This window comes from Lissotriton vulgaris, chromosome 4_1, assembly GCF_964263255.1.
Source record: "Lissotriton vulgaris chromosome 4_1, aLisVul1.2, whole genome shotgun sequence".
In the NCBI taxonomy this organism is placed as follows: Eukaryota; Metazoa; Chordata; class Amphibia; order Caudata; family Salamandridae; genus Lissotriton; species Lissotriton vulgaris.
The window spans coordinates 1,373,202,589-1,373,224,153 of NC_141691.1; positions in this window are offsets into that span (position 1 = coordinate 1,373,202,589).

Below are 21,565 nucleotides of genomic sequence, written 5' to 3' on the forward strand. Positions count from 1 at the left end.
GAAACAGTCTTGACTGTACGTTTATCATTTCATAGGGGAGGTTGCTCCAGAGGGAACGTGTGTAAAAGAAAGGTGCTCAGATGTAAGGTAGTGAAGGAGAGTAGTGAAGGTGGTGACATAAGGAAAACAAAAAAATTCATACATTAAAGCAGTTGCACTGGTTGTAATTCACCGTCCTATTGGGCCTGGCCACAATTTAATAAACTTCAATTTTGTTACAGTTTGCATAGAAATATATACTTGTATGGCACGTTGGGGGTAGACTCGGGGTCCAGGCCAATTAGAGAGGGGTCAACGCTTCGACTCATCTTGTGGCCGTAAGGGGGATGTATGACGTTAAAACGCATACTTTTACCATGAATACCATTACAACGCAATTTTTACAACGCAAGATCCTTTACAACGAATGCCTTTACAACGCATGACATTACATCGCAGATATTATTACAACGCATACCATTACACGTTAGTATAGGTAAGTATATTATTTTTTAAATGTCATTAATAAATATTTAATTAATTTTATTTATTAAATACATTTTTAATTAATGTAATTGTAATTTTAAAATTATATATATATATACGTTTTATAATAAATATTAAAATTACTGAAATAAATTTATTTAATTTAATTAAAGTATTTTTTTAAAACTGAACCCTAAAAATTCCCCTGTACCCCATTACCAAAACCTAGCCCTGAACCCTAAAAATATCCCTGTACCCCAAAACACAAATCTAGCCCTGAACCCTAAAAATACCCCTGTACCCCATTACCCAAACCTAGCCCTGAACCCTAAAAATACCCCTGTACTCCATAACCAAACCTAGCCCTGAACCCTAAAAAATACCCCTGTACCCCATAACCCAAACCTAGCCCTGAACCCTAAAAATACCCCTGTACCCCAAAACCCAAACCTAGCCCTGAACCCTACAAATACCCCTGTACCCCAAAACCCAAACCTAGCCCTGAACCCTAAAAATACCCCTGTACCCCAAAACCCAAACCTAGCCCTGAACCCTAAAAATACCCATGTACCCCAAAACCCAAACCTAGCCCTGAACCCTAAAAATACCCCTGTACCCCAAAATCCAAACCTAGCCCTGAACCCTAAAATCACTAAAATTAATATATTTCATTTATTTTATAAAAATACATAAATTATTATATTTATTTATTTTTAAAATTAATTAAATTAATGAAATAATGTTAAATAAAATATAAAATAAAATTATATACTTACCTATACTTACGTTGTAATGGTATGCGTTGTAATAGCATCTGCTATGTAATGTCATGCGTTGTAAAGGCATGCGTTGTAAAGGATCCTGCGTTGTAAAAGTAGCGTTGTAATGGTAATGCATTGTAAAAGTTGCGTTGTAACGGGTGTTTACCCTGTAAGGGTGATTTGAACCTTGGCCTTGTGGGTCTTCTTCAGGACAGGGTGGGGGAACCTGGATAGGTATTGGGCTTTGTCACATACCCACCACAACTCGGTGGATGTGGGTTCTTAGTGAAAGTAATGGGGTGGCGGTCCACATAAAACTATTGCTGTGTGGGAATCCCACTGATGTTCGCGCTTGCAATGAGTGGCTGGAAACTTCAATCAGCCAAGCCAGTCAAAATCCAATCATGGAGGTTGGTCCATGTAGTTAGATAATTTAATTCCATAGTCATTGACAACTGTCAATGAGTACGGAATTAAATTCCAAAACTTGAACCGCTGTAAGTCCGCATCCAAGTTCCGCCTGGAATGGCTGGATACAGGCCATTTCAGGAGGAACTGCCAGCCAGTCAGCGGGTAGAAAATGCACGTTAATCAGCGTAACAGCACTTTTTTCACGCTTCGCAGGAAAAATATTCTACATAAAACCAGCGAAGCACAAAATAATTACTATGCGAGAAGCAACATGGAGCAACCTGAAACCAGTGCTGCAGAAGACAACAACCCCCCTAGCCCCTCTAACAGCCAGGAGGACTAGCCAGAGACTGAGGGCAAGAGGAAAAACAGGTTCAGCCAGCTGGAAAATGAGATCCTGATTGCGGAGGTGACAGACAAACAATACCAGCCCTTTGTCAGCTCCACTGTGTCATTGGGTGACCAAAAATGCAATATGGCAGTGTAGCCAAGGTGAATAAAGTAGTAGAGGTCAAGATGACAGTAACTGACTGCAAGAAGCGCTGGCATGATGCTAAGTACAAGACAAAGCAGAAACTGTCTAACAATTGGCAGGCAGCACATCAGACCGGAGGAGGAAGTCCAGCACCACAGGAGGAGCTGGATGCCTTGGAGGAACAAGTGTCCACAGTCATCTGCGAGGAGTCAGTGTTTGGAGTCCAGGGACAGGATAGTGTTGACATGACCAGCTACATCATCAACAGGGTAAGTAACAACCAGGGACTGGGGAAGTGAGGGGTGGTGGCCAATGTTGCTCATGTCCAACTAAATATTCCTCAGTGCACACCCACACTACGTGCAGCTCTATTTCCAGATACATAGGTACCTGGGGATATATACACATGTCACTTTAGATATTGAATACATATAAAGACACATAATGGTGGTGTCACTGACTTGTGATTCTGCACATCAAATTTTTCTAATATACAGAAAATGTGCCATTCATGAGTCTGCAAACTATGGGCTACATGACCAAGCAAAGTGGCATATTGACTAGAGAGGTGGCAGAGTGTTGCATTAGCCTCCTTGGCTCAATATCACACTCAGCCAAATTGGGAAGACAGGGCTGCATCACATTGACAACAATATGATGCAGGCTAGTGAACCACCCTGCTCTGGTGCAAAACTTAACAGGCCACCCCCAATGCAGCCACACTGGCACCATTGTGCAGAGGTGTCTTTGTTGTGGGGAAGATAGTGCATGTACAGTAAGGTGCCCCTTCCTGCACATGTACAATCTTCAACTCAACTGAGACACCCTTGCACAATGGTGTGGGATGTCTAAGACACATTGACATGCATTGAAACCATTCCTTAAGTGAAGCCAACAGTGGCAGTGAACAAATGCATAGGAAGTCATGTCTGTAAACATCCTTATACAAGCCAAGGCATCTAATTATCCTGAGCAAAATAGCATGTATCATCCATGTGTCCATCTGAGGGGCATATCTACAAGCCCCCATCACCATGCCAATGTCACTTGCTGTGAAGTTGAGGGTGGTGACAGGGACTTCACCCCACTTACAAACCAGTGCAAAGTTCTGCCATGTAATCAAGGGCTACTTACACACTTACTTGGCGTAAGAGGAGATGGTAATGGGTGTTGTGTTGGGTGTTCCCCCGCAATACCCATTGAAAAACACGCTGTCCTATACTCACAAGTGTGAGGTCAATATGCTAATAAAAAATTAAGTCCAGAAAAAACATGCTCTCAAACATGCAAACAAATAAATCACTAATTTCGCAATGTTTTAGCTGTTTCATTTTGCACTGCATTGTGCAGCACACATCATTGTTAATGTGCATGAAGGGGATCTCTCCCTGACATAAACATTCTTCCCCTGAACCCAGACACACTTGCACTATCTAACAAAGGTGCCTGTTTTTTGTGCCATGTTGAGAAGCTAAGCGCCAGTGCAGGCTGAAACACAGGGCTGCACCATAAACTTGTAACTATGGTGCAGGTCTGTGTTACTGAAGTGGAGGAGTGCTGTGTTAATCCCGTAAGGAGAAGGCCTCACTCTGTCACTTTATTGTAACTATGCCCCCGTGAGGCAAGAAAAACGTCTGCTGTGCAATAAGCCTGACTAAAAGTCACATGTCCTCCGGCTTGCAACATTTTGCTTCTTTCAAATAGATAGACACTTGTCGTAGCATGGCACATCAAGCACATCAACTTGTCATATCATGGAGTACATCACAGCAACCTTGATCTCAAACGCATTATTGCCCTCCTCATGCCGCAATAATAATCATGTGGCATTGGCAACATCAACCTGGGGTGCTATCCAATCTACACCTTTAAAACTAGCTAATAACAACTACATGTAAACCCGAATGAATAGGGGTGACTCAACCACAATGCGTGTGTACATACTCATGAATCTGATCAAATCAGCATTGTCAAGGTTGTATCACCTGCACCACTGTCATACTGAACAGAGGATAAAACAGGTGCATCATGTGTGTAGGAACAGGCCCCTCACAGTTGACCTACAGGGACACTGTCAAAAACCATGTTCAACCCAAATGTCACATCAGTGATGTTGTACGATGATTTACAAACGTGTGTAATAGATGTAGCTTTCTAAAATAGTGAATGGACTTTGTCATGCAGTCTGCCTGTAAACTGCGTAAATGCCTGACCAGAGTTGAGATACACATTCAACAGCATCTCCCCTTTACATTGCAGAGGGAGAAACATCACCTCCTGATCAGCAGCCTCTCACTCTCTTCAATGATGAAGAGGAAGAAAACATCTCAACCATCGACCAGGACACCGTCCGAAAACTGTTCAACTCCATTTGCAGCCCATCTCCAGAAGCAGGGACATCCAGCAGCATCATGGGTGTCCCACCAGCTGCACAAAACACCCAGCATCAAGCAGCTACCACCACAGCTGTCTCCCAGGACTTTAAGGACCCACTGTTAACATTTCAACGTAGTCCAGCGAGAGATAGCTGGTCAGGTGCGGGAGGGGTTAGACAGCCTTGTGGACAAAAGGAATGGGATCTGTGGGTGTCTCAGTCCCATTAGGGACCATCTAGAGTCCATTAGAGGCACCCACAGTCCGCACCATGCTCTCAACCCTTCCATGGCTGACATCGCTGGAGAACAACTGTCCAGTCAAAGTGGCTCCAGCAATGTCACCAAGGAGTTGCGTGAAATGTGAAAGATCATGGAGAGGATGCAGGCATTACTCTTGGCTGCCATGACTGCCTACCACAGAGATGTTGCTTGAGTCTTGCAAGCTCTGCAATTTACTATCACTGCAGTGATGCCTCATTATTTGGCAAATATGAAGGCTGCTGCACCTTCAATATCCACCTCTTCCCCCTGATATTTCACAGCCTCACAGTGCTCCGCACAATCCACCATCAGGGACATGAGAGGCACATGACACATCAGAGGGGGAAGATGTGGATGAAGTAAGAGTCTGGTGAAAACATCAGTGGTAGCATTCATCTGTGTCAAATGGACAGTTTGTGCTTGGACCTGTGCTTACCATCATGCCTCTGGAACATCATCTTCAACTGTCCTCTGAATGACTCTGCTACACTCATCCTGGACTTTAATATGGACTGCCAATTTTGCCATTATTCAAAATAACACTGCAATTAACCTGCTGACTGAACTCTGCCTCTTCCTCAACATGTCACTGGAAATGTTCCCGCCCAAGTACTCTGTCTGGCCCTCCACTGGGCATTTATACAATGGGGTGTTGTTGTACAAAGAAGTGGGCCATGTCTACCTCAGTTAATGCACATGTAAATAAAATAACTTATGCCACTAAGATGTGTGTTGACTGTGACCATATAAATTTAAATGTGCCAACAATGCATAGTCAGTTTAGCCACCACTACAAATCAAGGGACAATTGGAAAAGGGACACTCTTGACTCTGTGTCCCTGATAGGCATTGAGAAGCCTGGACAGGTGTGAGTTTACCAATGCTTAGAACTCTAAGCAGGCCTAGCTTTGCTACGTGGAATTCGGCAAAGTTACAAAAAAACTGCCTGGAGTTCCACAAGTGTCAGTGTGCAGTGCGAGTGTCGTTCGCACTGGTCTTCCTGCCGCTCGGGTAGAAATTCTACCCGAGCGGCAGCTCGCGGTCGCGATCTTACCGTTCGCTATTGCGGGCAGGGAATAAACTCTGCTGCACAACGTGAAACAGAGTTTTCAGCACTCCGTGAGCTCCGCTTAGCACGGAGTGCAGAAAACTCCGCAAACTTTTCGAATGGAGCCGAGTTCACAGCTCTGGCCTATCTCTAAGACAACACTGTTTCAAAATACTCTATGTTCAGGGTGTAGATTTTGACTTGGAACAATAATCTAGTCAGTGTCAAGCCACATGAAGTGGCTAAAACTTTCTGTACAAACAAGAAATATTTAGAAAATGTACTCATTGTCAATGTAGTGGACAACGGTTGAATAGATGGGTGTCATGCCATCACACATGTAAAGTCAGTTCCCTCAACATGTCACATATCACAATAAATCTTTCTAGCTGTAAGAAGATGAATGGTGTATGATAGCATATGTCAAAGTGTGTTTCTGGATCAAATCATATCACTGTTGTGCTCCAAGCTAACACACATCACAACACCCCTTGCCCTACACTTGTATGTAATATATTTCCCAGTGTTGTCCACAATGTACAAGGCTGTGTTGAAACACGAACAGTGGCATTAGGATGACTTGTAAATAATAGAAAGCACACATCCCCTTGTCTTGACAGGCTTTTTGGCTCTATTTTGGAGTGATAAAGACTTTAAGCTTGCTCACATCTAGGATATGTATTCTTAGATGTGTTGGACCTTTTAAGCCCTTTCTTCCAGACCTAGAAGGGGATAGCTGCTTTATATGATGATAGATCCCTTACTCTAATCCATCTATTGCCTATTGGCTTTGCCTTTCATTATTTTGCCTATAGTAGAGGTTGGATCCTGTGGTCCTGACTTTATATTACACATTGGTATGGTTTATGTAGGTATTCTGACAGAGCTAAGGGTTATTTCATCCTTCTCAGGCCTACAAGGCCCAGAACTAGAGAGACTCCATTTTGATAGAGCTGAGATGTTTCAAGGGGAAAGGTAATGTTTATAGTTAAGGCTGTTGTGTGCTAGGGGAAAATCGGCCAGGACTGGTTCTTATCGGAAGAATGTGTTTGTCTCTTGGGCCCAGACGTAACAAGCAGATGGCCACTGCGGTTGCGCAGAGAGCTCTGGAGCTAGCACAGGAATTCGGTGGGAGGCAGCCCTCTGTTGGAAATTTCCATGAGGGGAGAGGAATCCATATCAGCGAAGTGCAGAAGAGGAGGAGTGGTCAGTTTGGTTCTTGAAGAGTGGAGAGTAGGATGTCTGCTGGAGCTGCAGAGTACAGTGCAGTTCTATTGGTTTTCTGGAATGGAGAAAGAAGGCAGATGATTGCTGAAGCTGGAGAGAGACTATCAGAATGCATTAAAGCAGATGGAGGAGTTGAGGCTGTCAGCTGAAGTAATTGGACCAGAGGCGTGGAGCTGTGGTGACGGAGGGAGAGACAGAGAGTGCCCTGATCCCACCAGAGACAGAGAGAAATCTTCCTTCTAATAGGTGAGGTAGTCTAAACTAGTCCACTTTACACTTACACCTTAATCTTGTCCTTATTCCCTACGCTATTGTATGTCTAATCCTTTTCTTTCAGCGGTTTGTTAAAGTTTCTGTTAGTCATAGAGACCCCGCAGATCTGTATATGAATCCTTTTCTATTGTTATTGTAATAAAGATACCCCAGTTCTTAGTGAACCAGTGTGCATGTGTTGTTCTTAAGATAGAGCTAACCTTTCTTCTAACCAGATGCTGTGTAGCAACTGATGGATCAAAAGGGAGTAGGAGCGCTTAAATCAGGGAATAACTCTTGCACACAGTGTGTATATCTTTTGTCCCCACACAGTGGAGGTAACCATGTCTCCTAGTCAGGTATTACTGTTTGAACAGATGCTACCCCTGATCAGGTAAGTGATAACTGAATAATTAGGGAGAGAGAGGAGCCCTGGAACTGAGGGATAAAGTATATACTAAGTAATTCGGCCATCCCATAATATTATTGTAGTAGCAAACCTTTAGTGGATAGTGAGAGAGACTTCCCAACATAGAGAGAGCTAAAGGTATTCATAGGAAAGTGGTCGTCGTTGGTAAGCGGCGTTAATGAGAACACCAGGTGGGAGACTGGTGCCTAGGTCCGCCGGATTGTGGACCGGAAAGTAAGTAAGCGAGCACTGGGGGGGAGACCAGTGTATAGTTCCGCCGGATTGTGGACACAATAGAAAGAGAGTGAGCACTGAGGCTGCAGCTCAGTGTGTAAGGCACGCCGGATTGTGTGTCGAGTGAGCACTGATGGTGATCAGTGTGTAATGGTAGATAATCAGAACTGCCCCAGGGTAGATTAGTCTGGACCCATGTGGTCGCGAGACTATGAGGTATGAGTGTGGTGTAGGGCATGGACGTCCTTAGTAATCAGTGAGTATTCCTAGTAATCCCTATAGATTTAGTGGTGTTTCTAATGATATGAGCTTGTATATTGCGAGTTCCCCATCCTCAGGTAGGTACCCAGGTGCCTGGATAGATGGTCCTGAGGAGGGAGGTGGTTACGTTCCGGCTGGGTTGGAGGGGCTCTCAGGAGCTGATCCCATCTAGTCTGAGAACCCGGTCGTTACATCTGGCGTAGTCGGCTGCTTACAAAGCCTGTGTGCCCTGGCCATGTGTTTGGATAGTTTCCCATAAGTTGTGGGGGAGTGCCCTAATCGCCAGTTACATCTGGCGTAGTCTTGCAGTTTACGAAGCCTGTGTGACATATGGGCTTGGACAGTTGAGTTTCCCATAAGTTGTGGGGGAGTGCCCTAATCGCCAGTTACATCTGGCGTAGTCTTGCAGTTTACGAAGCCTGTGTGACCTATTGGCTTGAACAGTTGAGTTTCCCATAAGTTATGGGGGAGTGCCCTAATCGCCAGTTACGGTGTGCGCTGTATTGGTTTTTATCTTGATGGTTTGCACTTGGCACGAAAATTGGCCTATGGGCTTGAACAGTTGCAGTGTAAGGAGATTGCAGTACATCATGGCATTTGACTTATGCAGGGTGGAAGAAATGCTTTTCATCTTGGTGTTTGAACTGTCAGGCTTGAAGGGTGACATTACACGAGGGAGCCAATTACATCTTTGTGATGGTCCAATTGTACAAATGTGTGTGAAAAATGCTTTTAAATTGCCCATTAAATTGCTTGCTGCATCTGCTTATGCTGTGCAATGTGAAATGTGTTCAATGTAATATGACTTGTGGAGTTCCTTGTAAATAGCTCCTTGTAAATATGCCTTGTGAATAGCGCCATGTAAATGTGGCTTGTGAGGAGCATGTTCTCATTTTGACTTGCTGTGTTCCTTGTGAATTGCGTCTTGAATATATTCCTTGTGAAGAGCGTGTCATTTTTTGAACTTGTTGACTTTCTTGTAAATATGGCTTGTGAATAGCGCCATGTGGATATGGCTTGTACAGTGCATGTTATTGTTGCATTAGGCAGGAGAGAGCTGGATCTCTTTCAAATGCTTGGGGAAAATGTTTTGAAGATGTGCGCGTGTGTTATTTGAAAACGTGGAGTGATAAGTTCTTGAATTTCCCATGTACTGCAGACATTGGGGAATGATTGTGTTTGAGCTGCCAAAGGGTTAATATCTTGAATTGTGACGGCAGTATTTATTTTAACATGCTGTTTAACATGCATGGTTATGTGAGCTGACACTAAAAGTCAGTGAGTGTTTAGATGAACGATGGTTTGATTTGACTTTCATTGGTTGCTGGGTTCTGCCTATGTGCTTTGTCAGCTTGCTGACAGAATGGTAACATCTTGCACAGAGAGAAAAGCTGTGTTCATTTAACATTCTTTTTGAAATGCGTCCACGAATTTGTGTGGGTTTGCCTTGGAACATATGATTTAATGTGTCTGTCTCGCAGGTCAGAACATTATAAATCAACCAGTCGGATTGAGATAAGGGTTTTCAGCTGTGGATGGCACATGAACCAGTGTTTTAGAATTAGTGCGTTAGCGAAGAACGAAAATATAAAAACAGACCCATCATAGAATGTGCTTTTAATTAGTGAAATGCAACCATGTGCTTTTAAAAATAAAATGTGTGTTCTAGAAATTATACATGATTATTATTTTTTCCAATGCAAGCTGCCCCTTAGAATAGCGTGTGAAAGTTAACCCACTCAGTTTGAAAAAATGGCTATTTGAAAAATAAATGATGTTGAATCTGGCCCTTTTTGATAGGTTGAATAGAATAGCTTGCACACTAAATTATGCTGCAATGCAAAATTGCATGTTACCCCTTGTTTTACTTCTCATGTTGTTTTCAAAATGAAAAATGAAATGTGTTTGCATCTAATTATTTTTCCCTTTCAGCAAATAGCTGTTTTTATATTAGATGTATTTCAAAATGCTAGTCTGTGACTTAGGTGCAAAAAATATGTCCTTATTAATTACTGGTTTTAGGATGCTTTTCATCACGTTTTAATTTTGCTTCGGTTAGTTAGAGAATAATGGTTGGCTCTCTGGCCTGGGAACAGATGTGTTTTGAGTTACAAAGAATTTGAAATGACCTTGGCTGATATGAGCCAGGCCCCAGTTCTCAGCTCGGAGCTTTGTAAGGGGGGAGGCCCAGTGTGTAACTTCTGAGAGCAGCGAGAGCAAGCTTGCTATTCTTGGCTATATTCCAATTTCTTTCCGCTGAGAAATGTTTATGTAAAGGGGGGTCAAGTCACTCTTCCTTGCTGTCAGCGCAGACAGCTTCATTGCCTTCAGATAAGGGATCCTTGCACATGCAGAATAATTGGCAGACGCTTGGCCCTGGGAGTTAGATAAATACAGTAGGCCTAAGTGAGCTTCCCTGACTAGAGATTAGAGATGCTTGGACAGAATGGTTGGCAGTAGCCTTGCTCCTGCCATGAGATCAGCACTTGGCAGTGATTCAAAATTACATCGCACTGTAGCTCGGCTCCTGCTTATTTTTTGGGAGCGGATTCAAAACTCTGAGCGCGAACATCTTTCTGAAGGGAGGGGCTGTCTCTCAGAGGATTCGGGAGTTGCTAGGCCCCAGCCCTTCTGGCTGTGTATGACAAAATTAGATTTTGCCCAAACGAATTTAAAAGAATATGATTTAAATCATTCCTTGAATTCAGAATAATGTTTTTTATTAATTAGGAGGTTTCTTTCAACAATAAAAAGCACTTGGGGTGTTTTTTAAATGGAAAATTTATTTTTGCTAGATTAATGATACTTGTTTTTCGTTTCAGGTTGTTGGGTTGGGGTGTTTGGTGTGTGCGTCGGCCCACCCCCCTCCCACTCCCTTTGTTATTTTACTTTTTTGTTTTCATTTTTTTATGATAGTTTGTTATTTTTGGAAGATGGAACCAGACCAGACCGGATTGGTGGCGGATGAACGACGGAAGCTGGTGACTGATGACCGGATCGGAGGAAGTGCTTCCTTGGCACCGAATACAGATGAAGATGAAGGGTGGTGACCTACACTGATGAATCCACAATTGACTGCCTTGAACCCCAAAATTATGCTAAAAGAACTCATTTTTATTTGGTTATCATTATGTTTCCAACAGAAGAAGTCATTTTTTCCCCACATTTTTTATTTCAGATGGACATTATGCCACTTTTGCATTTTTCACAAACAGGCCCCTATTGAAAATTTCCCATGGTTTTGATGTTTATGCAGTGCTATATTTTGCCTTTAGTATGCTATGCTATTACAGACTGACTTTACACTTGTTTATCTTTCATCTATTTCATAGTTTTCCTGTTTTCTGCAAAACAGTCTTGACAATGAAAGAAATGTAATCTTTTAAATGGTGGTGCACACATGTGTTCCACAGATCGATACAGAAGGTAGATACAAACTGTTTCCTGAGTTAGATGACTTATGTCCTTTACATATTGCCTTTGGCATGGTTCAAATTTATCTTTTATATATGCACCACATTTAGATAATTTTCTGATTTCATGCTTGATATGCATAGTGCTACACTAGCTATTTTGTAGGAATGGGGTTATCCTTATTTTCCTGTTATTCCACTTTCACTTTGATTCATCAACTCTTCATTAGAACAGTGGGATTAGTTCCAAGGATGGTTACCCTAGACTTTAAGTTGTCCTGGGAGGTGTGTCTTTTAGTAAAGTTATGTCCTACATCTATTAGTAATGTTTGCCCAGACCTTGAGAACCGTTTGTCATGTTTATTTCTCAGATTTCACCAATTTTTTTCTTAAGTTGACCAAAGTAGGTGGGCCTAATTTAGGCCCATTGTTTTTTTTTATTCCACACACATGGCCCTACACCAATGGATTTCATGAGTTACCATTAGAAGTTGAAGCACATTTAGTTCTTAAGTTGACCAAAGTAGATAGGCCTCATTTAGGCCCTTTGTTGTTTTATCATTAGAAGTTGAGGTACATTTAGTTCTTAAGTTGTCCGAAGTAGGTAGGCCCCATTTAGGCCCCTTGCTGTTTTCATTCTACAAACATGTCCCTACATCAATATATTTTATCAGTTATCACTAGAAGTTGAGGCACATTTAGTTTGAGAGTGCTTTGGTTGGTTTCTGTTGTTATCAGATCAATCTTAGATATGTTTCAGCATTCAGGTCAAGGGTGCTTTGATTTGTTTTCAGTTAGTTGTTAGATTTGTATTCCCTACATCAAGTTCAGGTGGAATTTCCTTAAGTTGTCATTTATTTTAGAGAGCCTTTTGGTTTTTGGTTTTCTTGATAGATTATGTTGATGTTTGTTTACTTGGATGTTGTTGTTTATAGATGTTCGCAAGATAAAGTCTTAGGGTGGAATGTCTTGACAGGCTTTTTGGTTCTATTTTGGAGTGATAAAGACTTTAAGCTTGCTCACATCTAGGATATGTATTCTTAGATGTGTTGGCCCTTTTAAGCCCTTTCTTCCAGACCTAGAAGGGGATAGCTGCTTTATATGATGATAGATCCCTTACTCTAATCCATCTATTGCCTATTGGCTTTGCCTTTCATTATTTTGCCTATAGTAGAGGTTGGATCCTGTGGTCCTGACTTTATATTACACATTGGTATGGTTTATGTAGGTATTCTGACAGAGCTAAGGGTTATTTCATCCTTCTCAGGCCTACAAGGCCCAGAACTAGAGAGACTCCATTTTGATAGAGCTGAGATGCTTCAAGGGGAAAGGTAATGTTTATAGTTAAGGCTGTTGTGTGCTAGGGGAAAACCGGCCAGGACTGGTTCTTATCGGAAGAATGTGTTTGTCTCTTGGGCCCAGACGTAACAAGCAGATGGCCACTGCGGTTGCGCAGAGAGCTCTGGAGCTAGCACAGGAATTCAGTGGGAGGCAGCCCTCTGTTGGAAATTTCCATGAGGGGAGAGGAATCCTTATCAGCGAAGTGCAGAAGAGGAGGAGTGGTCAGTTTGGTTCTTGAAGAGTGGAGAGTAGGATGTCTGCTGTAGCTGCAGAGTACAGTGCAGTTCTATTGGTTTTCTGGAATGGAAAAAGAAGGCAGATGATTGCTGAAGCTGGAGAGAGACTATCAGAATGCATTAAAGCAGATGGAGGAGTTGAGGCTGTCAGCTGAAGTAATTGAGCCAGAGGCGTGGAGCTGTGGTGACGGAGGGAGAGACAGAGAGAGCCCTGATCCCACCAGAGACAGAGAGAAATCTTCATTCTAATAGGTGAGGTAGTCTAAACTAGTCCACTTTACACTTACACTTTAATCTTGTCCTTATTCCCTAGGCTATTGTATGTCTAATCCTTTTCTTTCAGCGGTGTGTTAAAGTTTCTGTTAGTCATAGAGACCCCGCAGATCTGTGTATGAATCCTTTTATATTGTTATTGTAATAAAGATACCCCAGTTCCTAGTGAACCAGTGTGCATGTGTTGTTCTTAAGATAGAGCTAACCTTTCTTCTAACCAGATGCTGTGTAGCAACTGATGGATCAAAAGGGAGTAGGAGCGCTTAAATCAGGGAATAACTCTTGCACACAGTGTGTATATCTTTTGTCCCCACACAGTGGAGGTAACCTTGTCTCCTAGTCAGGTATTACTGTTTGAACAGATGCTACCCCTGATCAGGTAAGTGATAACTGAATAATTAGGGAGAGAGAGGAGCCCTGGAACTGAGGGATAAAGTATATACTAAGTAATTCGGCCATCCCATAATATTATTGTAGTAGCAAACCTTTAGTGGATAGTGAGGGAGACTTCCCAACATAGAGAGAGCTGAAGGTATTCATAGGAAAGTGGTCGTCGTTGGTAAGCGGCGTTAATGAGAACACCAGGTGGGAGACTGGTGCCTAGGTCCGCCGGATTGTGGACCGGAAAGTAAGTAAGCGAGCACTGGGGGGGAGACCAGTGTATAGTTCCGCCGGATTGTGGACACAATAGAAAGAGAGTGAGCACTGAGGCTGCAGCTCAGTGTGTAAGGCACGCCGGATTGTGTGTCGAGTGAGCACTGATGGTGATCAGTGTGTAATGGTAGATAATCAGAACTGCCCCAGGGTAGATTAGTCTGGACCCATGTGGTCACGAGACTATGAGGTATGAGTGTGGTGTAGGGCATGGACGTCCTTAGTAATCAGTGAGTATTCCTAGTAATCCCTATAGATTTAGTGGTGTTTCTAATGATATGAGCTTGTATATTGCGAGTTCCCCATCCTCAGGTAGGTACCCAGGTGCCTGGATAGATGGTCCTGAGGAGGGAGGTGGTTACGTTCCGGCTGGGTTGGAGGGGCTCTCAGGAGCTGATCCCATCTAGTCTGAGAACCCGGTCGTTACACCCCTGCACTCCCAAATAGAAAGTGAAGTGGTTGTGGTGACCGGTGTCATCAAAGATTCCCCAAAATATCCTAACAACATACCTAAATTATGTAACCAATGCTGTGTGAGCAAAATGCCCACAGTGCATCTGTAGTATATCGGTACTTGCAAAATAGTATCCTATTTATACAAATTTTTCAGACCACTCCATAAACATTCTTGAAACTGAACTTTGCTACCATAAACATTAATCAGTTTGGTTCACTCACATTCATAATGAAGTTTGACAGTAGACTGTCTCTTGAAGATGGCATAGATACATTTGTAGACATTCAAATTGATTGTGCAGGTGATACATCTGTTCTAATCAACTACAAATTCTACATTAGGTGTCAACATATCAACAATAATTGGCAGCACAAATCAGGAATTTATTTTTACAAAATACAATCTTAACAAACTAAACTGATAATACTGACTTTAAATTGTACTAATGTTAAACTGTACTAAACTAAATAGCTTACTCAAAACTATACACATAACAACAAATATTATACATCAACCCACCTCACCACTTACGGCACATCCAGGGATGGGACAAAGACAGCCTAACCTATACATGAACAAACTAAACTTACATACTAAACAAATATATATTTTTTACATTTTATTTTATTAAAACAAGTCCAAAACCACATCAGCCCCCCACCCTAAGGAAAAGGAAACGTAATCAAAAAGACAAATTAGAGATTCAGAATACACTAAAAACTAACCACACCTAACACTATACTAGCCCTACACTAAAACTACACTTATCACTAAATAACAAATTATTGTACAAAATGGATGGTAATTGGGTGAAGGGAATTGGGGGAATGTACAGGGGGGACAGAAAACTTCTTTTGGGCATCAATAGGGGAGCCCCAAGACCCCCTTAATGTCCATGATGTATCTCTTGAACTCGTAATTGTCGCGTTCCAGATGGGCCACTCGAATGTTCAAATTGTAAAGTAGCTTCCACTCCCTCTTTGTCACAACTGATTTCTGTTGTTGTCCTGCAGGTCTTGATGATGTGCCTGGTTGAGCACTCTGTGATGAGGCTACAAATGTTTGACTAGAGGTGGGTGCAGCACGTTGAGCAGGTGTTTATGGACCGGGAACGGCAGAGGTTTATTGATGTGTGCCACAATGTAGTACACCTGAAGGGCCAGGGTTTGCCTGTCTGGCTCTGGTGTGTTGAGGAGGCAGACAGGGTAGTATGTCTTTTGCCACCTTTCTTGGTGCTATCTGATATTGGCTTCCATTTGCCAGAAGCCCTCTCCACACGGTACCTCTATGCCAGGTCATTAAAGACCTTTGCCACACGCCTAATGTGTTGGTATCGTTCCTTACACTGTAGGAACTGCCTCTGTACCTCCGGTGACATGTTATCTGAAAACAAAGTAAACATGTCATGTTTGCTGAATCCAAAAAATGATGGCCTTCTACATAATTGGCATAAACAAAATTCTCAAAATATGTTCTCTTGACATCATCATAAATCACACATGATCTGACAACTCCTAAGTAAATAATACCAGAAATCCAAATAAGGTGTTGATGACAAAATTTTGAGTCCTGGGATGGGACAAAATGAGTATAGAGTGCACTGACAACAGCTGTAGTATAGCTGTTTGCAATTAGGCTGTGGCCACAAACAATGATTGAGTCCAACAGGGGGAGTTCCATAAGTATGAAGTTTAACAGCCTTTAAGCAAACCTTGAGCATTCCAACTACACAAAGACAGTAGGTTGCACAGTCTGCAATCGTGTCAGACAGCTAATCACAACAATGGTAGTCATGTAGTACATTGGAAGAAATGGAAATTCATTGTATTAGGGACACCTTGGAGATGTCAACACAACTACACATCCATAATAGATGATGTACACATTTACTTGCAAATCTGGGGAACCCTGCAGATACTTTTACTTGAATGAGAGTAAAGAGGGCATATGTTGCATGAATCCTTGTGTAGCGGTATTAGCCTGCTCTGTACATTTCTGTGCCTATGACCCAATGGAACAGCAAAGCTGCTGCATTTCCGCATCAATTTGGGATGCACTGCTTTTCAACTAGTGGCAGTGTGAACCTATCATCATTTGCAACAGTCTACACTTGCAATGGCCAGCACCACATCTGGCCCCCTTTCACACTCATGTCAGGGTGCATAGATGTTTGGGATGCTGCATTATTACTTTTACATTGCAATAAACTCATCAAAGCCATAGACTATTTGCTTGTACGTGGCTGGGATGTTGTGAATCATATGAGGAGTTACAATATCAAGTAAGGAAGGGCAATGCTGTCCTCCAACAGCACATGATGCAGATGTTCATAACTCTTGGGTTAATGCTGCATCATCACACTAGAGGTGAGGTCCATGTGATGCACATCCAGACTGTGTACAACAACATACAGGGCCTGCGGCATGACATGCATATGTCAACACATACTATCAAAATGTAGGGATCAACTCACTCACCAGTGACGTGTGGGTCCATGAAGGCATCCACATCTCCGTGTGGGATCAAGGGTCTTTCAGCTGTGAAAAATGTATGGATTCATTTCAACATTGCGGCCTAATGGACATCCCTGCCACAATCAGTGGAATGAAACGGACTACAACTTGTTCCACAGGTTCATGATTATAATTTTTCATTACCATCAATAGACGTAATTTTGTAAGGTCAAATGGGTTCATTTTACTCCCCTCAGGTGTATCACGACCCTTGACATGTTGATGACCTAGATTGTGCATCTCAAAGAGATTGACAGCCAGTTGATCATGTGAAGTGCACCAATATCAAAGCACGTAGGGGTGGACTGTACATCATGACAGGCTTTTAGTTTATGAATCAAAAATAGAATGGACACTAGTTTCTACAAAACCATTGGTTTGTATTCGAAAACCCTCATAGACATCCTGGTATTGTCATTTGCGGTGTATCTTTTTTCCGCCCCATCTGGAGTCATGGCGTATTCATCGGGTGATCGATTGACGTGCTGGGTGCCTGCCTCACCTGAGGCTACCTCTGGTGATAGTAGAATTGTCCAGAGATCAAAATTATGTACGTGAAGGAATAGACTAAAAATAGTGTCTAATCAAAAAAAGGGTTGTTTATTCTGGATAGTTTATGCACTATGGTTAAAAAGGAGTTGCGATACAAGGTGGTCGGGTTACTGGATCACCATATCTTTTTAGGTACGTGTCGACATGTTTCAGCTCGCTCGGCCCGGTCGGGTCTATGGAGCTTTCGTCAGGACAAAAAAACGTATATACAGACAAACAAAAATTATGACATGAGCTTCACACAACTTGTGTGGGATTCAATATTTAGAAGAATGGGAATTTCCCATGCTGTTTTGCGCAAGGTGAGTACTTCAACAGGGGAACCAGAGTCGCATGTGGTCATTTACCATGAGGTACAGCTAGGTGTCCCTTGTGCTGACTCTTCCCCTGGCTATTTAGTTTAGCCAGGTAGTACATTCCATGAGGGGTGCATAGATGTTGTCCATAACCTAATTGGTGTTCAGTGGATTAATCCTCTGATCTAAAACAAATGTGGTCATGTACTTACCACCTTGCCTGCTGACGATGAGTCCCGGGTGATCCATGAGGTCTCCCTCATGCCCCACACCATCCTGACAATGGTGCTTCCACTGCTGGACAGTCCTGACCACACCAAACATTTTCAACATTTTCTCATGGATGTGCTCCCACCTCAACTTCCCTATTTTAACATTATATCTCCGGGGGATACGTGCCCCAACTTCAACCATCTATGGCAAATAAAACTTTACGAGCCATAGGAAGCCTCTCAAGGCCCCCTCATACATCCTGCTCTCCCTACCCTGTCCCAACATCTCCAAAAACACAGGTGACACCAGGAAAACAAAGAAAATACCCTCAAATTACCCTTAGAACTGTGAAAATGACATAGAGACGCATAAGATATACATCCAACAAAGCAATCGGATAATCGCAAAAACACTTATGGACAGAGACACAAGACTCAACAAGGACAGTATGGACAGTACACTATATACAGAAACTCTCTTGAAAACACCAACACCAGCAGACATCTTCCAACACCTCCACAACTCTCAAAAGACAGTAACAGTGTAACAGTGTGGTTGCAAGAGAAAGTGTACAGTACTGCGCCTTGAAACAGGATGCAGACTGACATCACTTCCTGGACGTTTGCAGCCCGTTTTCGACAAATGTTTACCCGCTAATGGGTAAGAGGGAATATTTAATGTGTATGCATAAATGTTATGAGTATTATCCATGGGGGATATGAAAAATACTAACGCTAATATGGATTTGCATTAAAAATGTATACTCATATTGCTACTTGATCAGTATATGTACCATTTTATCAGATTTGGTAGGCCAAGCAACACAATGTGGATTTGTGATCTCTGTAGTGTACTGGAGTGTAGTCTATCTGAACTGTCCTGATATGATTTATCCTGAGTTGTCAGGAGGCACTAATTACTCACATTGATGTCTGTCTATGACTGGTCATGTGTGTAAGAAAAACTATGCCTCAGTGTCACTCCCTAGGGTTAGCATTGGTGGTATGTGTCACTACATGTGAGACTCTTACATCACATATTGCTGTGGTGTCTGTGCCAGTTAGATGGGCTTGCTACACACAGGTACTTGACCAACAGGCAGTCACTATGTATATGAAATTTGTGATGCAGCATACAATGTGCAACTATGACTGCACAGTCACATTTGAGTATTTGATTATCTGGAGGCTCAGAGGGACACATTGATGACAGTTTATGTTAAGGCACTCATGGCTTGAATTTAAAAAGATAGGTTGCTGCATTTCATGCTGTGCTATGCATGACATTATCTATGACAGTTGTCTAATGACCAGATCCTTTGTCACCATTACAAAATATGCTAAACCAGGCATTACATGGTGTAAGTATCTTCTTGTGCAGTCATTATCTCAAGTTCAGTCTAGCATGACAGCAATGCGCAGATAGTAGCTGGTATAGACAATTATGTTACGGCTGGACAGATACCAATACAATTTATTGGTGTTAATGTGCAATCCCATATTTTCTATCCCCTAAGGTCTACAAGTGCTTACAGAGACACCTCAGATAATTCATAGTTAAATGTTTGTGACAGATAGCAGAATGGAGCAGCCAAATATAAATTATGCATAGGTCAACATGCCCCACTGTGCCATGTTCAAATATGTTGTAGAACCAGATTCATAGCTGAACTTTACATTATTACTTTGGAACAGCAAAGCAGCACTTTCCATGTCACAGGCCTTGCAACAGCAAAATTACAGATGCCTATAAGCGCAAGCAGTCTGCATGGCCTGGAGACCATGGTATGCTTTTGTATGAGACCCAGGTGGCTAGACACAGATACTGCTGAGTTACAGCAGTCTGACCTGGATGTCAATGCCTGTGTTGTGCATGAGAGGGTGGCACCAGTCTTTTGCCATTGGTGCATCAGCAATGAACATTACCTGATGACCAGGATTGGCATGTTATAGGTCTAAACATGCTGACATGAGAATAATGCATGGTGTAACTTGTTGTGTTGATCATTCAGGGTGCTACTGATCATGTACAAAGGGTGGTGTGCATCGCATGACACACACTAAGTGGACACTGGTCTGACAGGGGAGACATCCTATATCTTTGAAGTGCCTCTCAACATCATTATACCCGAGTAGGTTGTGCTGTCCATCGATGTTGAGGGTAGGCATGGGCGGAAAATCCGTTCCGCTCGCGGATTTTGCGGATTTTCGGGAAATCCGCAATCCGCGAGATTTGCGAATTTCCTGCAAAATCCGCAAATCCGCGAGCAGCGGATTTTGCTCGCACTGCTCGCACTGTTCGCGTGAGTTCGCGCCCCGCGAATAAGTGCGAAATTGCAGAAATACGATCTAAGCAAAACTGAAAGTAACTACTTACCAGGTTCAAAAGTTCAGGCACATCATTAGTAGCCATTTCCTGTAGTGCTTCCTGAGGGGCCCCTCCAGAGTTCAGTTGCCAGTTGAAACTATTATGTGACCCTGCTCTGAACCTCAGAATAGTTACACATATGCCACAAAGGTCATGAATTACAGCTAAGGGAGACAAGCAGGAGCCAGGCTGGAAGTTAAAATCCATTAATCAGCCCCTAATTCATTATTGTCAGTTGGGGCAGGGCAGGTGTTGTAACTAATTTTGCAACAATGAAAGCACTTAGCAAGTGCAAAAGATCACTAATCAGGGCGCACTAAGGAAGCAGGTGCCAGCTAAAAAAATATTCTGTGACACATTAATCAGCCCCAAATTAATTCAGGTCACTTGAGGCAGGGAAGGTGTGCTTTGCTTTGCCGAAAATAATGTACACTGGACAACCAGAGGGTGTGGTGATGAAACAGAGGGTGGCATGGGTGGGCCAGAGGGTGGCATGAGTAGTCAGAGAGTGGCAGTGGTGACAGAGAGTGGCAGTGATGAAGAAGAGTGTCCCAAACAGGTTGGACACGTAGAAACAACAAGTTCGCAAAACTTGCGACCCGACAGGTAAGTTCGCAAATTGCGAAATTGTAAAAACCCTCGCGAACTGGCAGAAACACGGGCGAACACAAAAAAAAAAAAAAATCCGCAAATTCGCGGGAATTCGCGGATTTTGCGGATTGCGAGTTCGCAAATCCGCAAATTCGCGGATTGCCAATCCGCAAAATCCGCTCATGCCTAGTTGAGGGTGATGCCCATCTACTCTACAAGACTTGTGCTGCAGGGAACCTGTGAGTAGGCAACACAGAGGGTCCACTTGCATCTCCTGTATCTGTAGTTTCAAATGCATACTTAGAGTACCATGCTGTACCCAGGCTTGTGTGATCTGGACTGACCAAGGATTATGCTGATGAGTCAGTGAATCAGAGAGGATATTGTGATTTGAGGCATGGTGTAGTCTTAAAGTTTGGGAGATGGTTGGCTGTGAAGCAGAGGAGGCCCAGGTGTTGTATCTGCACATTAGCCATAAAC